Source organism: Eufriesea mexicana, unplaced genomic scaffold (assembly GCF_001483705.2).
Source record: "Eufriesea mexicana isolate 0111107269 unplaced genomic scaffold, ASM148370v2 scaffold598, whole genome shotgun sequence".
NCBI classification, from domain to species: Eukaryota; Metazoa; Arthropoda; class Insecta; order Hymenoptera; family Apidae; genus Eufriesea; species Eufriesea mexicana.
This window is the reverse complement of record NW_016908752.1, coordinates 43503-59257: the sequence shown is the minus strand read 5'-3', so window position 1 is coordinate 59257 and position 15755 is coordinate 43503. Positions and strand designations below refer to the sequence as shown.

Here is a 15755-nt window from a genome sequence, read left to right as displayed (position 1 = left end):
AAAAATTACGAAATCGAGCTAAATCCTTGACTCGATAAATCACCGAACAAATTCAAGAAGAACGGTACCGTTTCGAGTAAGAATACATCGTAAAATTCGTAATAAAATTTGATGAAAAATATCATCGTTTTAACGCGAACAATTTCAACGCGTCTAATATCGCAGAAAACGCGGTAAACAAAGGAAAGAGGACAATTGAACGTTACCGCGGGACAAACGACACGTTTCGTGCCATAATGACAGAGCACTCTCGTCTGGAAAACGTGCACTTATCCGTTTTACTTCGGGAGAAGGCGCGTTTGCGTAATCGAGTAACGTTCGAAGAGAAAACAAACCGGGTAACGCTTCCGTTACGTGCCAACTTTCGACCAGCGATTCGGATATTAGAATAATTTTGGAGAAATCAGGCGATAACCCGAGAGAGACTGTGCCGCGCGAACGTTATTCCGGATACGCAGACTCGATGAGCCTAAGAGATATCGAAAGAGCACGTAACCGTGGTAACTTTCCCACAGTGGAATCGAATCGCGATTAATATAACCCGCGCTAATACGCACGCTAACCCAATGATCTCGCACGGGTACAACGGAACGTAATTGCCTTTCTTACCGCCTGCACGAGAGGTTATGTAAGCGACGCGAGTGGCGCGAGTAAAAGGCGGCACACGTATGCGCGCGCATCTCGTGCCGCGAGCGCCAGACACTTTCGTCTCGCGGCGAACAGATAAACTAAAGCGACGGCTGCGCCGGTGACAGCCGTTTACTTTCGCTGCTAAAGGCCCGTCCACACCGCGTCCTTCCTAAATAAGGCCCGAACGCCGCTGAAACGGGTTTCGTGCAAGGTAATCTCGTTAATTAGATACGCCATGGTCCGCATATCTATCTCAACTGCGAAACCGTGTTATTCCTGCCAGTTTTTCTCCCCATCGAATCTTTCGGCCTAAACGAAACGAACGGGAAAGCCTGGCCGCCGAAAACACGCGAAACGGACGGTTCAAATTTTACGAGTCGAAAGAAACGTGGGTACTCGATCGCGTAACTGTTCGACTCGGCTGTTACGCTGTTGCCCGATTAAACTCGTAAAAGGCGCGGCTAATGCGGCAAGTATATAAACACGTTACACGATTTGGCTCGACAGGGTCGATTAGAAATTTCAATTGCTCGTTATAGTAATTACTTCCAAGGCGGGATATTTGTTCGTAAATGCGAAATATTGATTTCACTTTATCCAAGGCAGCGTGGAGTTACGGTTACGGTTATTTCTTATCCTTTGCGACGCTAGAACTACCAAAGAGGTCAAAAAATGACCGGTTTCGAATGTTTTATCTTGCAAATTTCTAAAGGCATATTAGCAAATCAAATAAATTTAATTGTCCCATAATTCAAATTATGCTCTTTCCGATAACTTCTTTTCTCCTTACTTTTGTAAACTTTGTAGAATATGTACAATATATTAGTTTGAAATATCGCGTAGATGCTTTTGATAGAATTAATATTGACTTTTACTAGTGTAGAAACGTAATTGTTATCGTTCGCGTATAATACACTTAGCTACTAGTCACAAGTTGGTGGTTCTAATGTTAATATTTGAAAATAATGGTAAAATAATGGTATGGTAAAAAAAATAACGTCGGTATTTTTTTACATAAAAAAAAATTTTTATTGAACAACATAAATCATTTCGGTCTACTGGTGAATTTAATACGAATTTAACAGAGCTTAGTTTAAATCTGCGATGTTTATTTCGTTCGGAAATTTTTGGACAGAGAAGAATGTAAGAAGAAAACAAAAACGTTGTAAATGTCGAATATGAAAGTTCATAAATCGTGGACGAAAAGGCGAAGGCGACGTAATACAGAGAAGAATGTAGCTTTGAAACCAGAGGCTTCTAATATACGTTGCGCACTTTGGGAAAATGGACGTTCGGTTCTGAGAAAAACCGGTTTCTCTCGTAACAGAAAAAGCCTGGAATCTCAGGCCCAAATATTCCGCGCGTCATTCAGGAATGCAAGTCCCTTCCCGAAGGTAAAGGTCTAAAGGAAGCTGAAAGGAACTGTTACGAGAGACTTATTCGGGTTTTCGGAGAAGACTGTAAATCGGTGAAAATCGACACAAAGGTTTCGGGAATTTTGACTGATATACAGGATGTGCCAATTATTTTGATACTTTTAATATTTTCATTCGAGATTCAGATAACACTATCAGCTTTTTCACGTATGAGAGACGAAATTTCTAGCAGCACGAGTAACTTCGAAAAATAATTTTTAAATTAAACCTAGACAATATTTACAAAATTTTTACATTTTTTCTTTTTTTTAGAGAGAAATAATTTCAAAAAATGATAATACAATTAAATTTCAAAAAAATTTACAAGATGTTACATAATCTTTTATATTCTTTTACGTTATTTCGAGAAAAGCAATGTTTAATGATACAGGTAATTGCTAGAAATAATTGTGGAAATAATTCAATTTTGCAATTTTTAGAGGTAATTAAATCTGACTGATATACAGGATGTGCCAATTATTTTGATACTTTTAATATTTTCATTCGAGATTCAGATGGCACTATTAGCTTTTTCACGTATGAGAACTTTTCCAGTTAATTCATGATCAACTTCTTTGTCAGACAATTAGTGGTCTGCAAAATTTGTCCTGCTTACGAACTTACATGAACTTACTCTTTATGCGAAACGTGATAAAATTTTCTCCACTGTTTTGCACTTCTCAAGAAAGATCATATTTGGAAATAATTCTCGAAATAATCCTAGCTTCTATATTAATTTACATTGTTTCAATAACGGTAATTTTAAGCAGTAGAAGTAATCTATGAAAATAAATTTTTAATTAAACCTAATTCTTGCATTCCTTACATTTTTTTCAGAGCAGTTCACTTTCAGAGATAATTTTCAGTTTAAGCTCGATTAATATTTACAAAATGTTACACGATCCTCTGTATCCTTTTTGTTGCAATTCGAAGAAATTCTATATCAAAGCTGTCTCTCTTTGTCGAGTCTAATAACATTTAAAGCTCACGAGACTTGTTTTTGCGAGGCAAGGCTATTAACATTGAAAATGCAAAGCAAATGCAAAAACATTTACAATATGCATGATTAGTTTATGTTATTCACAGAGATACTTTTTAGGTCAATGTTGAAACGCACACAAATACCCGATATGGCTTAACGATTTAATTCTGCGACAACATAAGTCAGAGACGATCGATGAGCAATTAGAGGCAGGCGTATACAAGCGGATGGATTAATTTATCGTAACTACTTCGTATTCATGAATATAAATTAGTCAGTTCCTGGCAAAGGAACTGTGAAAAATAATCGAATCATTTCACGACATACAATTGCTACGTATTTTCACAGCATGTTAACAAAGAGGGAGAAAATTTTTCAAAAATGTCAAAAATTCGACAGACATCTAAATTTTTTGGTATCCTTCGAATAGATCAAACGGGCCAAACTGATCAATTTTATCAAGATTGATAAATTGGTTCATGAAAAATTAAATACCATCGTGAATTTTGTTGCCAGAACTAAGAAATATTTCGAAGACAACGAATCACTTGTTGGCAATCAGATTAGGTTTCGAGTGTTTCATATGTGTCGGTGATTATGACGGTCGTCTGGTGACCTTCGTTTGCAGAAGTTAAAAAATTAATTATGACATAATCCCACATATTAAATTATTAAAATCCACATATATTATTATAATGTACATAAATAATGCATACATATGCATAGAAAATGTGTGAGATATTAATTTTACTAAATTTATAATTAAATTTGAGACACTATAATATCATTTTGAAATACAGTTATAGCGTTATTTTTCGATGGATTGAATATCGTAGAAAACATTTTAGTAGTTTTAAACCTTATTTTATTATGATAATATATATTTCGATAAATTTGTATCGTTGCACGAGATTCTTTATATAATGAATGTATAGTATATACTTTATATACCGAATATTTAACGCGAAATATTTAAAAATTATTCTACGGTGTCACTTTTTATTCAAACCATAATACTAAATAATACTGCTTATAGCGTGTGAAAAATTTGTGAAACATTTTACAAACAGAATGTGGATTTATCACAAAACAAAATTCTGAAATGCGTAGATTACATACGTAAAGTAGAAATAATAAAACAAGTATATTACATATAAGTAGTGGTATTATGGTGCATACACTTTATGTGAGTATAAATATAGCCTATATATAGATAAAAATAACTAGTATTGAATGATAAAAATAATTAAGTACATATATAATAATTACCTGATATTAATTTCAATTAATTTCTATTAAATCGTATTTCGTATACAATGTTAATAAATATCAGTTTAATATTAAAGCGTAATTTTCATAAAAGGTTTAATTTTATTCACATCAAAAACAAAAATTCTGAAACATTTTACATAGTTTAGTAGCTTTACTATTAAAAAGGTATTTAGGAGTTTCACGAATATATGATTATTAAGTAAGACGTTACATAAATATAGAAACATCGTACGTGATCCAACTTACATCACACATAACGACTTTATCAAGAAATCATTGCAACTCTAACATAGATAACAACTCTATCAAGGATCATTATTCAGCGCTAGATTAACCAATAAGCAAAATAAGCACTCGCCATCAGGGAGAAGATAACGTCACAAAAATATTTTTAAATCACCGATATACACACGTGGCAATAATTTTGCTAAATATTCGCGTGCATGTACCTGGAAAAAGAAGAAGAAGAAGAAGAAAAATAAAGGAATTGCGTATAGAAGGAGGACTCGAAAATCCGTAAAGCGTTTAAGGCCTCTAAAAGACTTAATTCAGCCCTGATCATCATAGCCAAAAAGCCAGGCAAAATAACCACTACCGTAAGAGTAGTTTACGCGTGACCATAAATTTGTTCACGCGAAAGCTTAAAATAATCAAAAGCTCGTTTAGTTTGCAAAGAAATATGTAAAACACACGATCATTACTCTGGTCTACGTGCAAAAATGTTTGGTCACGCGCGAACAGAGCTATCCGCGAGAGAGATTCCTTAAAAACGAAATACCGATACTCTAGTTATAGAACGTTTCATTGATCGATTAAACATTTCCTCGGCTAGTGGTTCAACGAATCTCTAATGGAACGGAAACTGATTAAACGCGCTTACGTAACAGATTAGCGACAATACATTAATCGCAACGGCACGTTGAGAAAAACAACACTGTATTTATTGATTTTAGACTGTACGTATGAAGCATATGATGTTGCGCCTGCAACCGGTTTAATTAGCATGATCACGTGAAAGATATATAACGTGCATATAACATCTGTACCATTTAAGAGAAAAAATTCTGTTTGTTCTTTCTCGAAGAAAGAACAAACACGCGTAAGTGTAAATTACAAATATTTCACAGAAACACGAGTATAATCGTCACATTTTTTAATTTAAAATTAACAATTCCTTGCGTGTAATTAAATAGTACAACAAATATAATTCTTAATTCGGTATCCACGATTAAATAACGAAATGAATATAACGTTTAATCGTTTAATTAATTTAATCGGATAAAAATTTTTCGTTCGATTTAAATTTGTGATTACACGTGCAATGCTATTACGAGGAATAAGAAAATTTATTTACAGAAACGGATTAAGTAGTAATTTCGAGGTGAAACTACCGATGCTTCAATTTCGCTGCGAGCACTTAATTGTAGTTTTGTGTTAATTAGGATAGTGTAACCGCAGACAACTAGCGCCACGTTGAGGTTAGTTGTCCCGGGCAACAGGGTTGTTTATCGCGTAACGTAAATAGTCACGTTTTTATTATCCTCGAACGAGAAATAAATGCTTTCAAGAAAAATTTATCCGCAAGTAACTAAGTTTTGTGGTTTTAATAAAATTTCTGCTCGCCGTAACATTTCTAAATTAAAATTCTCTTTACACAAGCTGCATTTTCGTCCCTTTTTCCTCCTCTTTTGTCGCGTTTCTTCCCTAGTTCTTCCTTCGCAGAAGTAACTATCGCTAGTCCCAATTTACTCGTGGCAACATGCTTTTAATTGTCATAAAGAACAACAAATGGGTTGGAAGAGTATTACAGAGAATATACGGGAAGACTCTAGAAGAAAATTACTTTTAAAAGACACGTGAATCGTGTTAGGCAAAAACGAGGAAAAAGTTTGTTTACGCAACAAAGATAAAAGAAACGAATCTCGTATCAAGTACAGATTCATTGGGATAAAACAGAACACCTAGCAATGAAATCATATGACACTTGAAACCTATCCACGATCCACTCTATTTTAATTAAACGACACAAATTAAAAAAATTATGCTAAAAAAATATCAAATTTATTCACAGCTTGTCGAATCAATTTTTCTTTCGTTATGATTCTTTTGCGAAAATAATGATCGATTTATTCAACGAGAACTTACGTGAAATCGGCAACGATAAATTAATTATTATATTTTTTAAAACAACGACAATAAATAAACGTAACTACACGAAAATACTATTATCCTAATTAATTCGTCATCCACGACCATAATCGATCTAAGTTATATTTTTATCGCGTTAGGATATACGAATACACGAGTAATTATTAGCAAAGACACGTGGCATAAATTAATCGGGAATCGGTAAGGCGTATAGACTTGGTTAATTTAACCTCTGCATCGCGTAACGATATCTGATTATTTATAAGGAAAAACTGTAAAACCATAGATGCAACGTTAAACGCGACGCGAGCATAGTCGTCTCGTGTGAAGCGTATTTACGTGGAATCGCGTAAAAATGACTCACGGTGTTGTTACGTAGCGTATATCCTCGCGTTATGAATGAAACGATTCGATAGGCTCGACGCGCTTATCAGGAATTCTCTTCCACTTTACAAGAATCTCAGTCGTTTACAGATGCAAATGATCGACTTCCATGACCGTTATACCGCGCTCGAGTATCGTGCTCGCGTCGTAGATTTTTCATCCACGCTATCGATTACGTTGCGTCACATTTCCGATCAAAATTTCGATACAAAAGGCACGCGTAGATTACGCGGATAACCGCGCTAAATTATTCCGAATGACAAATAAGTTTCCTTGATTTACACGCGAAAATAAATTCTGTACTATTTCTGTACGGTTCATTCGCCCGTTCGCGAAGTTTCAGCGAAATAAAAGCAACCGCGACACGCGCTGTGCCGCTGCGGAAAGTAAAATGTATTGGATAGAATATGCATAGTATAGTACCGGCCACGCTATAGCGAGGTCGTAAACTGAACCATCGAGAAGCACCGCCCGATGTCGCTGCACTTGGAATCGCGCGCAGCATTCTGTTTTAGGATTCCGCGCGATAAAAATATGGCGTCACGCGACTAACGGTGTTTCGTTGGCCAACGGCAAAACTGCGAACGTTAATTGCTATTTAACTAAATCGGAGAGCGAGAAAAAGTAATTATAACGCGAGTACGAGTCTCTGGTTCGATATTTCACGCAAAATACACCAACACTGCACTCCATCCACGCTGTTATTTTCCTCGCATTTATTTCTGTCACTACTCGCGGCGCCCGAAACGCGTTTATGAAAACACTCCCCTTCCGATTTTACGATCTCGTTGTATCGCTGCCTGTTACTATTCCCTCCGGCGTAAACAAATCGACGTTACTCAAGGTTTTCCTTTTTTCCGCCTTTCGGTTTCTTTCATTCCATCCTCCGTCTAGTGTTTCTCAACGTGGCGCTGTTCGCTGACAGACACCTCGTTGTCGAGAAATACCCAAGTAAATGCACGGCCTCCGTCGGCGAACGTGCGCATTATTTCATTCGCCAATGAATCATCGATCTGAGTGGGACACTCGACGGTGCACGTATAAAATCACCGTTTCACGAAACCTCTTCATTTCGATGGATCTTTATTGCCGCTTTCCTCCATCGCGTTTCTATCGAAATCCAATTAGTACCGAGCTAAATGCACAAACAAGGCAGCTTGGCCGAACCAGAATTTATTGGATTCTGTCTAATCACTTCCAGCGTTCCTATATTTTCAATGAAAACTATCTTTTACCTTTCTTTCTCTTTTCATACCTTTTATGTTATTTTATTTAAGGTCGCAGTAACATCTATTAAATTTTGGAGTATATATTAACGTTCTTCGAAAAATTAATAACACCCGTTATGTTTTCGACGGAGTTCATTATCGCACTGGGGTCTTCTTTAATTTTATGATTTCTTCTATTATACTGGAAATCTCTGCATTTTAAAATGATACGATTTATGCCGAGGTCTCCGTTACGGATTAAACAATTTGCAGTATTTTCTTTGGTTATTATTTATACGTTATGTTATTTTATTTTATTTTCTCGTAGCATTTTATTTTATATTCTCACGTTATTTCAGTTTAGCTTTTACATTGCGTCACGCTTTATACGGTATTAAATTTTTGATATTAAGAGATACTTTTTAATTTTTCTGTATTATTTCAGGCATCCATTTCAACGCGAATCAAACGAATCGCGAAGATAAGAAATACACGTGCAAACAAACGTCACGAAATTCTACCGACAAGCTTTGCAACTATGCGATTATTCGCGATGACTCAACGCCGGGTTGCAAAATGGTGTACAACAAATTATTATCTATGCGTAAAAATATGTTGAAAGATCTAAACGATACTTGGAAGGTAAATTTAAATGCAATTTATCCAAGTAAAAATACCGCATAAATACCGCATACTTTCAACGTTGCGAACGTACGTGTATCGATAATGTAATTTAAACGAAGACACTGCTGTAAGAATTACGAAAACAAATCACGAATGTGCAAAATTCTTTTCCCTTTTACCGATTCTATACACGCGAAAATAATTCGAGATACACGGATAAAAATCATTTTTTCATTCGATCGTTTCTAAAATAAATTTTATTTAACTCTTCAGTCACCATTTCATCAAATTTGGAAGATCGATATTAATTAATATATCAAATTTAATGCAACGTAACAGTGTGCGAAGTATCGAAATCAAATAATTCTACGATTCTATTATAATACAATTCTTTATTTACTGCTCAAAAAAGTATCGTTAGCTTTTTGGTAAAGAATCTTTGAATTTTTATTCTTCTCTAGCCAAAAGTCGTCGAGTGCAAAAGGTTAATATAGAAGTAACGCGTGTAAGGTATGAATTTTCAATAATTCGTATAAATCGTAACACCGATTTCAATGTCTATAATATACATTTCGTACAACGGGAATAACGAATCTTCGATCCGATTTCACATTTGTGTTTACATATTACTAGTTAGAATAACGCTCAGTTATTACAGCAGGAACAATTGTCGAGTGTATGTAATAGTATTTAATTATTCGATTTAAATATCCAAATCACTATTCACAACGCGCGATACTGTTATAACGTATCGAATTAAAACAATAATTAACCTTGACGTTTTGAATATAAAATTTAAAAGAATATTATTCATATTGTTAAATTTGTCGTATAAATGTAACTTGTAATACACTTTGACACAATATACCATACTAATAGTACCTTATAATTAATTATCCAAAATTTAAAAACGTTTTCGCGTTTTACAAGTGTGTTCGATGATAAACAATTTTTATTTCACAATATACCATTGAATTAAAGTATTGAAAGATATAATACACCGAAACTGTTGACAAAATTTACATTTTCGATACGATTTATATATAAAAGGAATTAATTAGAAAAATAAGAATTTAAGCGAAATTTATAACAATAATTGAATTACTGCGTTATTTTAAGTATTTTCCAAAATATTAATACATGTATGCAAGATTGTGTAAAACAGAATTCGGAAAATTCTTATCTTAATGAAAATACCGAAGATTTTGTTAAAAATATTAATCGGTAAATTAAAAACAAATTTTGTTTCATAATCGCAGCAACTCGTAGGATTATTGCATCAAAACAATGAAACATATATTACATCGAAATTATGATATAATAAATTAATTTTTTTACAAAAAGTCGTATAAGCAAATATTTTCAATAATTGGAGATCAAATAAAATTTATACCTCGTTAATACGATGCTTTAAAACGATTCAGAAATATATACAAGAACGCGAGATAAATTGCAGCAAAAGCAGAAATTAAAAACGTATTTACGTTTAGCGAATAATAAGTTAAACGCCAAACAAGTTTCCGTTAAAAATATTACTCGACAAATTAATTTGTTAATTTGAAAGAATTGAATTTGGCCTATAGGATGAATTAATTAAAAATTAATTTGGTTAATCTTAACGAAACTTGAAAATATTAGATCGATCGAGTTTCGAGGTTACTGAAATTTCGCGTTATCGCGTCAAAGTGTATAATTAACAACCATGCCTTTCAGTAATTATCCGCTGTCACCGACAGGAGGTAAGCGTCGCGTATTTTCGAATCATTCGAACGACGTCTAATTAACCTCTACTCGCTATACGACAAACGTGTCCATCGGTATTCACGAGCGCCTTTGCAACATTCGACTTGCGAACTCACGGAGACATAAGAAAGATAATATTCGAGTCACCGGGGTACGCTAGCAGGTCGTTTTACAAAACAACCGTCGTAATTGTTTAAGAAGGTAGCGTCGCGATAAAAGCAGCTTTTTATAAACGAACGATAATTTCTAAAGCGTCATCAGTGCTATCTTCTCGTTGATCATTAAACAAATTTTCCAAATTAAAAATAAAACGTAACAAAAATGGACTCCCCGAACGATGAATTTCGTTTCATTTGAATCTTTATTATTTTTCAATAACACGGGTTTAGAGTATTTCGAGTAACGATTTAAATAGGAACGAACGTGAGAAAAAATTGGAACCGTTAGAATCATTCTAAATATTTAGCTCGAGTCAACGTGAGCGAAAATATACACCGTATAAATTTGTCATTGACAGGCAAAATGGCAAGAGAATAATAAACAAAAGCTATTCCGTGTAATGGTACAACGCGAGTCACGATTTGCCTCCATAATCGCATTCCGCGGTGAGGTTATCCTAGAATAGCCGAAATCTTAGCTTTCTCTCCGCTTTAATTGAAACAGATGAACAAACGCGGAAGAAAAATTCCGTAGCTTCTGCACGCAGGCAGAAAAGAAAGGTGGATTTGAAAATAGCCCGTGGAAGATATTTGCCGCTTTTTCCGTTCAACATGGCGACACCGTGGATATTCTGAGAAATATAAACTCACCGTAAATACGAGGATAATCCGTACGTAGTCGAACGGAAGAATACTGGTTTCCGATCAGAGAATCCTTCGATTCAAACGTACACGGTAAATTCGTGGCACATGTCACACAGAAGCGAATCGAGGAACGAGAATGAAGGGAAACGAAGACCTCTTATATCGCTGATCGAGTAAAGATAATCTTCTAAGCCACTTTTGTCTCTGTTCAGCTTTTCCGTATCACCATTTAGCACGTTGAACGTGACGCGTGCACGAAGATCGGTTTCTTAACCTATACGCGTAACGATTATCGTCGGAAATTGCGCGCCTACCCCTTAGAGAGAGCGATCGTTAGAGGTTAGGTCGCCGGTATGTCAAGCACGCACGCACAAACTGCCAGCTAAAAATCCAACCTTGTGTCCGCCGCTGTTCCAAACTTATTTCAATCCACAAAGTGGTTTAAAAACACGAGAACGAAAGCACCTTGGAAAACACACACGCGTAAAGAGCGCCTGTTTAGCACTCGCATCGATTTTGGTGTTAACGTATGTACACGATTCAACTTGTAGCGAAACGATACGCGAAAACGACATAAATGTACCGTACACAAACGGAGCCGATATCGATAAAAAAGATTTCGATAGGAACGGGAAACTTGCTGCACTTTCTTCGCTTAAAAGCGAGATCGTCGGTCAGTGAGAATCTTGGACGAACGAAATTCCGTGATACGAGCACGATATTACTGTTCGGTTCGTCTTTTTCCTTTGTTTTCACCGGCAAGCCGGTTCATGGATGCACGCTCCCTTTTCGCTTTTCGCCGTTCTACTCCGATCCTTCCGCTCTTTGTTCCTCACAGCTCGACCGCTGCTACGTGACTGACCGTTTGCTAGACACTTATACCGCACGAGGCGCGCCGAAGGCGAACGAAGGGGGACCGACGGTTCGTCGATCGGAAACGACCCTCGGTTGAGGGAGCCTTCCTTTGTTCAGGCGAGACTGTGCAGCATGGCTCGTAATGTACTTTCTCTCTTTCTCTCTCTTTTTTCTTCCCCTTTCTTTCTCGCACCACTCTTCCTCTCTATTTTTCACCTTCTTTTCCTTTTTCCACTTTTATTTCTTTCTCTTCCCTGCATGCATGCACGGTAGTCCTCTCTTCTCTTCCTCGCTCAGTTACGATTCCTATCTCACTTCTTTCTCTCTCTCTCTCTCTCTCTTTCTCTCACATTCTCATTCTCGCTCTCTCTCGCGCGCTCTCTCTCTCTCTTTCTCGGTTCTCCCGCTTCACAGCCTGCAATGCGAACGATCGCACGGTCTGTTGGTAACTGAAACGGCAGCGACGGTGGAAGGCGAGTTCACACACGGCGTCCCGACGTTGGTAACGATGGCGATGGCGATGGCGGTGGCGGTGGTGATGGCGTCGGTGGTGGTGGTGTAGGTGGTGGTGATGTAGGTGGTAGTGGTGGAGATGGTGGTGGTGGAGATGGTGGTGGTGGTAGTGCTGATGGAGGTGGAGGTGATGGAGGTGATGGTGATGGTGATGGTGGTGGTGGTGGAGGTGGTACTGGTGGCGGTAATATTGGTGGTGGTGGTGGTGGTGGTGGTGTCGTCGTCGTCGTCATCGTAGCGTCTCCTCCTCGACACGGTAGACTCGGTGGTGGGGGATTATACAAATACAACCACTACCACCGGTTACTACCCCCCTCGTATTACCCTTCGGGATAGCGAACAGCATCCTGCACACCCCGCCGATATTCTCCCCGCGCGTTTCACCCTGCCATCCACTGGCGGTCATCGCAACGGATGCGTGAATCTAAAGAAATCGCTTGAAAGTTAATCATCGCGCAGCTTAAGTGCCTACGACTGCTTTTATAGGATTCTCAACAAATGTCAATCATTACATGTATAGCTATCTATGATAATCTATTCTTAGGCTCGTCTACTTAGGAAAACAGCTCCTCTAACGTAATTTCTAGGCTCTGAGTGCGATACCTAATTCGTATCGAAATATTTCGCTGAAAATGCTATTACAAACAATTTAAAACGATGGAACTTGTTGTATCGTTGAGAAAAAATTACGGGCACGATATTGTTTTTAATTTTTAAAAATGTGTATATATTACAGAAACGAAGTCACGATGTTAATTATTTAATTATTTGATGTATACGATAATGGAAATTTGTAAGAAGATGAGAATCAAAGAAAAATAGTGTAACGTGAAGAAATCGGAAGATTGAAAGTAAGCTGTTGTTAAAAATTAGTAACTTGCACAAGATGATATATAAAATTTTAATATCAAACTTCGTGTTAGGAAAACTGTTTTCATGGAATCGTAAATTTAATTCTTAACGATGAAAATAGTCGAAATGATTATAATAAATATAACTGACATGCCCAATAATTAAGAACGTATCAACTAAAAATTAAGCTAGACAAGTGAGAGTGGAATTCGTAGTTACAATTCGCAACTTTCTATCTACGAAACGTGTATTTTGGGAACCAAGAAAAGAAGAACACGAATAAACGAAATATCTTTTATCCAGCTTGCGGCACACTTTTTGTGAAAAGACACGCATAAATGGCGAAAGACATCATGGCTATATTTAGTAACAATTTCGAAGATAATTGCTTGCCTATTCTCTGGAAACAATCCAACGTGACAGAGAGCTATATTAAAGGTAATGCGACAATTTATCAAAGAGCTATCAAAATACAGAAATATTTCGATAAAAAAGAAAATTCACCGACACTTCGTTAAGTTTTGTACATGATCATACTGCTGCGGTATTAATATAGCTTTTTGACTCAATATCATTTAAGAAATTTAAATTACGCGATAATTATGTAATTTTTATTCATATATTGCTTAAATTTCATTTTTGGTATTAGTACGGTATAGGCAGACGCTATTAATGTAATATGAAATAAATAATATAGAAGTTTAAACGGTGAGTGTACAAACGACATCGTGAAGTAGTATGGTATTATCAGAAAAGAGTTTATCTGCACCATAACCTACGATATATGTAGTCTTTCACGGATCGATAACTCTCTGTTGTCTTTGCAATCTATACGTTACGATAGTCTGGAAATGAGATGCATTATTTCTTTACCAGCATTTTTTTGCTTCGTTGACATTCGTTTATCGATATTTGTTCATGTAACAGACCGTGATAAATTTTTCATACTTGTTAAACATTTTGCAATCGCCATTAGGTTTAATTAATTCTTACGGTATACGTAATAATACACGTAAGATTAATTCAAAATAGAAATTACCTGCAGAAGAAATCTAGTTATTGCTACTCGCATAACCATGTATTACACGCTGTCAACACTCATTTATTCCTCTTGTCTAGAATATAATGCTAAATTTTTCATATACCGTGAGAATTGCGTGAATTTAAATTAGTTTTACGCGTTGCTGAATTTGAATTAAAAGTCACGAAATATATATATATGTTATAATAAATTTGACTTTCGTGTTACAATTGAAATACTTTTAACGAAACAATTTTGTTAAAAATAAATAGAATAATTATATTATTATATTTTATATATTTTACTAAATTATTTCTATTTAAGCAGACACTAATAAAAATATAAGAAAACATTTTACACAGACAAATGTCCATGTAGGAGTATATTTTTAATCGGGAATTTCGATTTAATATTCATTGAAAAATCTGTTAACGAAAATTGTATTGAGATTTTCTTGCGTGAAATCGTTTCATATAAAACTGAATATATTTTCTGCGACTGCAAGTAACACGTAACGAAATATTTAACGTGCAAATACTTCGTTTCGAGCATGTGCATTTTAATTTGTTTCAAAATATAGTTCTATCCTTCGTTTTGAAATGTGCTGAAATATAAAAATACCTTTTTCTTAAATTGCGTGGTATTTTTACGATTACGGAACAATCTATGAAGAAAACGTCAGCAGATAATGATAAATGATACTGTATCCGCATCAAAATTGAACACAAGAGGTAGTTTTCACCGATACCTCTCGGAATACGAAGATATCGTTGAATTACCGAAAGAAGAAAGGTACTTTTTACGACACTTATCTAACATGTAAGTTCGTTAAAGTAAAATCTCGTTAAAATCAAAATCAATAGTAGGCCAGGGAAAGTATATGTACAAGATAACATTCTATACGAATCGTAATAACTCGACGGCATAACAATGAGTATCATTAACATAACAAAGGGTACTTGAATTCGGTAAAAAATGCCGAAAACTGGAGAAAGCAGAATTTTTATACTTAATAATTCAATAATTAATTCCCTCATTTCTACAACAATTTCCTAAATTATATAACAGCGTGAAATCCAAACAAACAAGAAAATTGCATCAATTTCATTTTATTTCTCAAATTTAAATAATTTATGTTCACTAACGAACTTACGTATAATGTTATATATACTATTAATTAATAACAATAGTATTATTATTTTTAATATTATTTATTACGATATTAATAGTATAATAGTATTACATAATACCATTTAATAATAATTAAGTAATATTATATATACATACTATTATTATTATTATCAT

At 35.4% G+C, this 15755-nt stretch overlaps 1 protein-coding gene across 1 annotated transcript in view; it reads right to left on the bottom strand.

The window, feature by feature from the left end:
- brat (tripartite motif-containing protein brain tumor) overlaps positions 1–11328 on the bottom strand; it is a 180925-nt gene extending 169597 nt beyond the window's left edge. Inside the window, exon 1 of the mRNA XM_017897899.1 lies at positions 11216–11328. The gene's annotated coding sequence lies outside the window, so the exon portion shown is untranslated. The remainder of the gene's footprint in view (positions 1–11215) is intronic.
- Between the last annotated feature and the right edge of the window lie 4427 nt (positions 11329–15755).